At 38.7% G+C, this 7048-nt stretch overlaps 1 long non-coding RNA gene across 1 annotated transcript; it reads right to left on the bottom strand.

Annotated features, from left to right (window-relative positions):
* Positions 1-728: 728 nt before the first annotated feature.
* LOC103728647 lies at positions 729-6710 on the bottom strand. The gene is made up of 4 exons (XR_607038.2): positions 6651-6710; positions 6131-6217; positions 3180-3216; positions 729-1079 (listed from the first exon to the last, which is right to left on the bottom strand). It is a non-coding gene; the product is annotated as an uncharacterized LOC103728647 (long non-coding RNA).
* Positions 6711-7048: the final 338 nt, after the last annotated feature.

Raw genomic sequence — 7048 nt, 5'->3', positions numbered from 1 at the left:
ATATATAGACTTTTTTTCATTATGCTAAAAGTCTTGATAGTCAAATTATATTCTGTGCCATACATTTACTTAACCAGTATATTTGGTATTAGGTTAACTGTGTCTGAATCAGTTAGTCTTAATTGGTGCTTGTGTATCATGCAAAACATTAGTTCTATTATTCCTGTTTACTAATCTTTTGTGTGGTAATGCTTAGATGATTTTGCACTATAACTGTGAATTAAGGAGTATAAATACTTTGTACATGGTCACATTTACAAACATCTGCCAATAACCACTTCACAATCTTTACAGTGTATTAGTGAACTGCAGTATTGAATCCGCAGAAGCAATTCCTACAAAGCAGCATCAGCCGTAAACTTTCTATAACGAACCTGCTGAGTCCCCGCTTTGAGCACTGATGAGCTTTGGCACAGGTACACTCTGTTATGTCTCTATTGTTCTAATAATTTCCACAACTTTTACAGGAAATTAGGTTCTTATGGCATGGTAAAGACATGGCACTTACTGATGAGGTAACTTAGGTGTAGAAAACTTCCGCAAAATTATTTGTCTAGCAGACCAGCACTTCTGCTAATGAATTTGTAGACAGAGTGTTTTTTTCTCGTAGTGCATGCACTTGCTATTAAGTTACTAATGCACTATTTTGCAGCAGCTCAAACATGTCCTAATGCATCACAAAGCAGAGGTGCTTATACTAAGCTCATTGACTTGTGATGATATCTTATAGCAAACATGTTTAAGTTGTGTTATCAGTGGTTCAACTCTGCCTAATGGAAATAGGAGATTTTTGTGGATTCATAGCTACTTTTGGTTGGCCAAGGGAATTCAATACTCAAGTTGTTAAACAGAATGTTGTCTTCCCCAGTCTCTGTGGTTCAGGTAACACTGTGTCTAAACATAAAGGAAACAAAGGAAAACAGCTTTTGGCCATGGAGTCTGTGTTCAGAAGCTGGAGGTGATCTCCCGATGTTTCCTGCTTTTCCCGCTTCAGTTTGCATTCTGGAGTTTCACACTACTGTTGCTGGTCTGCGGTCCATCTCGGCTTCCAATCTCACCATCTGCTGCATCTCCTTCGCCTACAACACCAGAAACACAGCTTTACATGTTGAACTCTTCTCCTGCAGAAACCTACTGCCCCTCACCTCCTTTCCCCCCAGGTCTATCCTTGAACACAAAGTGTAGCAAGTAGCTGAGGGGGCTCAGAACATTCTAGTGTCTTCTCCGAAATGCAGAATCTTGGAGTTTACTGAAGAACAATTGCATCTGCATTCTAAAAAGATCCTCCAAGGAATTTTAATGTACATAAAATTTTGAGAAAGACTGGCCCACACAGTTCCAGGAAAAAAATACCTGAAAAAAAGTTCAGCCAGATAGTGGATATTTAACCATCACATCAAATTGTTTGGTTTAGTTTCTCTAGTTTGACATGTTGCTTTGACTATGTGTAGGTATTTTTTTTTTCTTTAGAATAGCACTGCTTATATATAACTTAGTTCCCAAACAGACTAAATTTAATTAAAAGCAATTTTCTTAGGAATCTAAATAATGGAGGTCAAGTAAGAACATATACATTACATTGGTTTGGTTAGCGCGTTCTACAAACAGAACATTACAGGAATATGTAGGATTCCAAAAGTCTTGTTGTCTAAAGTCCGGAGCCTTTGCTTCTCTAGAATAATTAAGTTTTTATGGCTGCCAGGAAATAAGCCAGGATGAATCGATCTCATGAATTAAGGTAGTCACAAAGACAACCAGCTTATTGGAGAGGTGGGATGGGGTCTATGGAAGCAGGTTGTGGTGACAAATAATTACTTGGCAATATGGGAAAAATCAGGTAGTTCATTGCAACTTTTGCTCTCCAACTCACAGCCTAGATGTGTTTGCCCAGCCCGTGTGCATGTAGTTTGGGGGAGGGAAAAGAAAACACTCCTTTTTTTGTTGTTCAGCGATGTACCATGTTGGAATAAAGGTCAGGTGAGAACGGAAAATGAAAATCTATAAAGATATATTTTGGAAGGAAGATTCTGAAGTGCTCTGCTCGTGTTTGCTTTGATATTCCCGCTAAATGGAAGGTCAGAGGGAGGTGTCTGGTCAATGCCAGTCATATGGGAAATACCCAAATCTCTTAAATAAAGTCCTATATTGAAATCAGTTTTACTCACAGACAACACAATAACTTTAGTATTATTGTAATATGCAGCTCTCACATTTCATTTTGGTGGGGATGGGTATAATAACAATAAAGAATCATATATCTCTGTGTAAATTTGGGGTAATGGTTCCCTCTACTCAGACAATTTTTCACACCTGCTGTCTAGTGATACTCGTAGGAAAATGAAGAAATGGAGGAAAAGATAGAAACATGAAGCTATGACACAAACAGTCATAAGAGATGACAGGGAAACGTTGCCAGCACTGGGAATTAAATGACCTGATGCTCAGTAAACAGTAATAAAGACTCCCTCCATTTCATCCCCTTTGCATTTAAAGATTCCATTGAGCATAACAGACAATGAATATGTCATTAAAAGATTTTTCTGAGAGTTAAGTTCTTATGTGAGTGGGGTGACCATTCATTTCTATTGCCTGGGACAACGCAGCAGATGCTATTACGAACAGTGCTTTCTCAAAAACATCTTGTTTCTGCTTCAAATAGTAAGTTATATAATCCCCTTAGAAGGGGTGATCAGAGTCACTGGCATAATGGACTTAGCAGAGAACATGACAAAAGACATCGTTAATGTTTCTGTACACAGACCATAACACTCCATCATTGGAAAACACTCAAAAACTTTCAGTGGTGAACATAATTAGTGTCACACTCACATTTGTGAATAAGCTCACTGTGCTGTGACCCAGTCTTAGCTGTGATGGGTCCACACAGCAGTATATGTCTGTCTGTTCTTAATGTCTGCGTTGTCTTCATGATCACGACCCGATTCCCAGATCTACAACTGGAAACGCTGGCTAAAACACCATCACAAATGAACGTGAAGGCATTTCAGACTGAATAGCATGGGCAATCCAGGCATGAAACAGTCAAGGTTTTCAGTCTACCCCTTTAAGAGAGCACTTAGTTATGAGCAGATTAGACTCATAGGTAGAGGCTGGCAGGGAACACTGACATGGTTGGAAGGAAACCACGGTCTTGCTTAGCATCAAAATTTCGGTCCTACCTTGTGTTTGGGACACTGCATGACAGGATTTCAAAAGCTGTTTGTATAAAAATAGTAATGTCAAAATTGAGTCATACATACAAAACAAAGAAAATAAATGAATACTGAAGTGATTTTGAGAATGAATGCAAAACCATATACAGAAAAGCCAGAAGCTAAGAGTAAAACATGTGCACACCCATCAGTGACAACTTCCCCCAGCTGCGCTCAACAGAAAAACAAAAATAAAAAGAGCAAAACAAACAACTGATGCCTGTCAGTCCAAACTACACCTCTTCATGAGGGTGGTGGAGAGCCTGACCTTTAGCTGAACCTTTATCTCACTTTATTGAATGACAGGATTGATGACAGAAATCAATTTTTTTAAGACTTGAATGTGACAATAATGGAGTCGTTAATGTTTTTGAAATGGTACATGTCAAGACAGATGAAATACTGTGTGGCAGGGAAGACTATGGGAAAAACTAAGTTATAAATAAAACAAAACAAAACAAAACAAAACTCTGACATTTGGATTTCTAAGTGAGCAACTATCTGACCAAGGATGCAAGGCCAGAAAGTATCTCACACAGGCCACAGGATCCAGAATCAAGACGAATCCTATGAGCCCTGGAGCTGTTTCTCCCAAAGCCCTTGACAATGGTCTAGTTAATTAAGTAGATCTGCTGGACTTTATTATGGGGTTGGTAAGGGCACAGTTGGGAGGAGGAAAGGAATGGGGAAAATAGGAAGAAACCACAAAGGGCAATATTGTGAGGATATTTAAATTAGTTTATCTTTGGTCTATAAACAGAAAAGAAATCTTGGGGCTTAACGATGGTTTGGAGAATTGTTTTAGAGTTTGGTATGGTCTGAAGATCCTAACTGTTGTTAAACAAATGGTAATTAGTGCCGAAGGGAGTTCTGCTCCACGCTTCCAGCCTTGGCCTTCAGGAGGAAAGAAATGGAACCACTGTGTCCTCTGTGCTGTACCTACGGGAGGGTTGTTCCACACAGGATAGCTGAACTGTGTCTTCACCTTTAAATTATATACACTTACTACAAAAAGCTGCGACATCATTTGCTATGGAGCAAGTGATTTTTAGAAAATTAAGCTTTTAATTCAGTTCTAAATTCTGCACTTGCAAGCTCTGTATCTCTGGGTTTACTTTTCCTTGAGTATCATTAAATTTTCATATCTGAATCTTTTTCATGTTCTGTGCTTTCCTAAATTTCTGCCACTCAAAATCTCAGTTGTGGGTGGTAGATATTACCCATGACATTAATATGCATTCTATGAATTTTAAGAATAGAAAGCCAGCACCTTTCCACCAGGATCTAATCAATACAACTATCAGTAACCTAGCATTGTACCATAAGAGCTCTGATGTGATTTGAACTATCCATGTGTTAGTATAAAAACTCAAAGTGATTTTCTTATTATTATGCTTTTAAACTATCAATACCAGGCAACTGTATTCTCTAGCTCTGGTCTACACCAATATTGTAGTGATGAGTAATTTTTAGCACATTTACATTCTTTAGTCAAACTTGTTGCTAAGCAACACATAATTTCTAAATAGCTTCTTAATTTAGATGGTTAAAACATAACTGTGCACTGCTTTTACTCATGCCCTTCTTCTAAGGAATCATTACAGCCTTCTCGAAGCATCTTTGTCTCCTGCTACCCCTGAAGTGGGTTCTGAAGCTTGGGAGATGGTGGCTTCACCCTTTTCCACAGTCTTGTGTCTCCCCAGGGACACACCTTCTAAGAAGCAGCTTAAGAACAAAAATTATAAGCTACAAAATTTGTAGCAGAATGTAATGTATTTGTGAATTGGTCAAAAGAATTGAGCTTCTAGGACAATAAACATGGTTTGTCTCCCTTTGGACATAAAAACAATTAGCTGAAAAGGGAATATAAAACCTAGTTCAGAAGCACGAAATGACTAAAAGTTCCATCCAAGAGAATGTAAAGGATTTGAAGCCAGACATTGGAATTGTCCAAGTTATAATAAAAAACAGCTTTATAGTTTTGTGCTCCTTTCTTAAGGGTACTATTAAATACAAGTCTTTCTTAAGGATTCTTCAGAGTGAGCTATTTACTTAAAAAAAACCAAAAACCGTACCTTTGATAGGGCTGCATTCTAGATGGAGGGATAGAACACAGCCATGTAGCCCGAGCACTTCTGTCATCAAAGGCTCTTTACGACTTCTAAATTGAAGTACTTTATTGACAAAGTACAACTTCCACACCAAGAGTGAAATGGAACTGAGTGAAACTCAAATTTAAACCTTACTGGAATCATAGTGCCACACGAGCTAGAGGGAGGTCCATCAGGTTGGAAGGAAGGCTAGTGAGCCTGAGCGCATGTGGATGGAGCTCACTGTACCACATGTCAGGTAAAAATACACTTATCCTGCTCTTGGTAACCGACCAGGTAGAGTCTCGGTAGCTATCTTGTATGTACTCTCTAATTAGGGTTTTTCTATTTTGAGAAACAGTAGTGACAGGACACTGTCCACCTATATGAGTTACAGGGGCAAAAATTTAGATCCCACTCTGAAGCCCTAGGAAAGATCTACAACTTCACTTTTAGATTGACACACTGAAAATAGAGGGTTCCCCTCTTGCTTTTAATATAACTGCACTCACCTATAGGCATAGTCAAAGTAGTTTGCAAACTATTTGCTCATCCCTTTCAATACCATCACTCTTAGACTCCATCTTTACGACATATTCAAAACTTTTCACACACCCCGCCCCCCAGCCACTTTCCTCTCCCACTCCGTGAAAAGTACTTTTTGGATGAAATGGAAGAAATACAGTGAAACAGGAAGCAAGCTGCTCTCTCCGCTTCCACCGCACTCCCTGGCCGCAGGCCTCTCTAGAGGGTCCCTGGGAGCCATGGTACTGTCCGCTTGGAGCTGCCTGGCTGCCTAGGTCTTTCTATGTGCATTCGGGGAAATACCTGCTCATTCTGTTTCTCTAGAAATTCGAGGTGCTCGAGTTGGACTTTTTTCAATTGATCCATTTCCTTGGACTGCTTCATCGCAAGCTGAAAAACAAAACCTGATCAACTTTGTGTTGTTGTCTTAAAATTATGAATAATAGATGACTTAAGTTTATAATTTAAGTGAGGGATATCAGAATTTTCAAAAAAGGAAAGAAAAAGTCTGAAAACTGAAGAGTCTAAACTCATAGCACTCACTGGGAAGACCTTTCCTGCATGAATCTTAGACGACAGTAGAGTGCTTATACATGACTGAGGCTTGGCGTCACTGTCCACACAAAACGCCGTCACTTATTACCTCAATGTTAGTAAGAGATTACTTTGGCTTTCAGGGGAGAGAAGAGGTGGGATATTTAATGTACAGAAAAAAACAAACCAAACTGAGAGAATGGGCTGGAAGGCTGCGACCTAAGCACAAGTTTTTGTTCACAGGTTTGTTTTTCAAAGAAGAATGCCAAGAAAATTGTAAAATACTCACTCTCTTTCTTTCTTCTAGGAACTTTTTAGTGTTGCTGCTGTTTAATTCCCTGACTCGCCTAAAAATAATGAACACAAATAATAATCAACATGACACTGACTGTACTTACTGAACTTCTGGTTCAGTAAGAACCAGTTTTACTTCTTTTAATTGTCTGGATAAAATTGCTTCATTTCCCACTAGTTTTCATTGTAGCAATTTTCAAACATACATCATACAGAGAAAAATACAAAAAAACACCCATAAGCACACCACTCAGACTAACCAATATTAAGGTTTTGCTACGGTCTCCTATTTTTAAAAGAAACAGTGTCACAGAAAAAAATTAAAACTTTTGCACTCTTCTAAATTCTAATTTTCCCATCTTCCTCTCCTTAGTCACTGCTCTGAGTCTGCTG

The sequence above is a fragment of the Nannospalax galili genome, unplaced genomic scaffold (genome assembly GCF_000622305.1).
Source record: "Nannospalax galili isolate Female #2095 unplaced genomic scaffold, S.galili_v1.0 C50129055, whole genome shotgun sequence".
Classification (NCBI taxonomy): Eukaryota; Metazoa; Chordata; class Mammalia; order Rodentia; family Spalacidae; genus Nannospalax; species Nannospalax galili.
The sequence above is the reverse complement of the archived record's forward strand: the minus strand, read 5'-3'. Positions and strand labels throughout refer to the sequence as shown.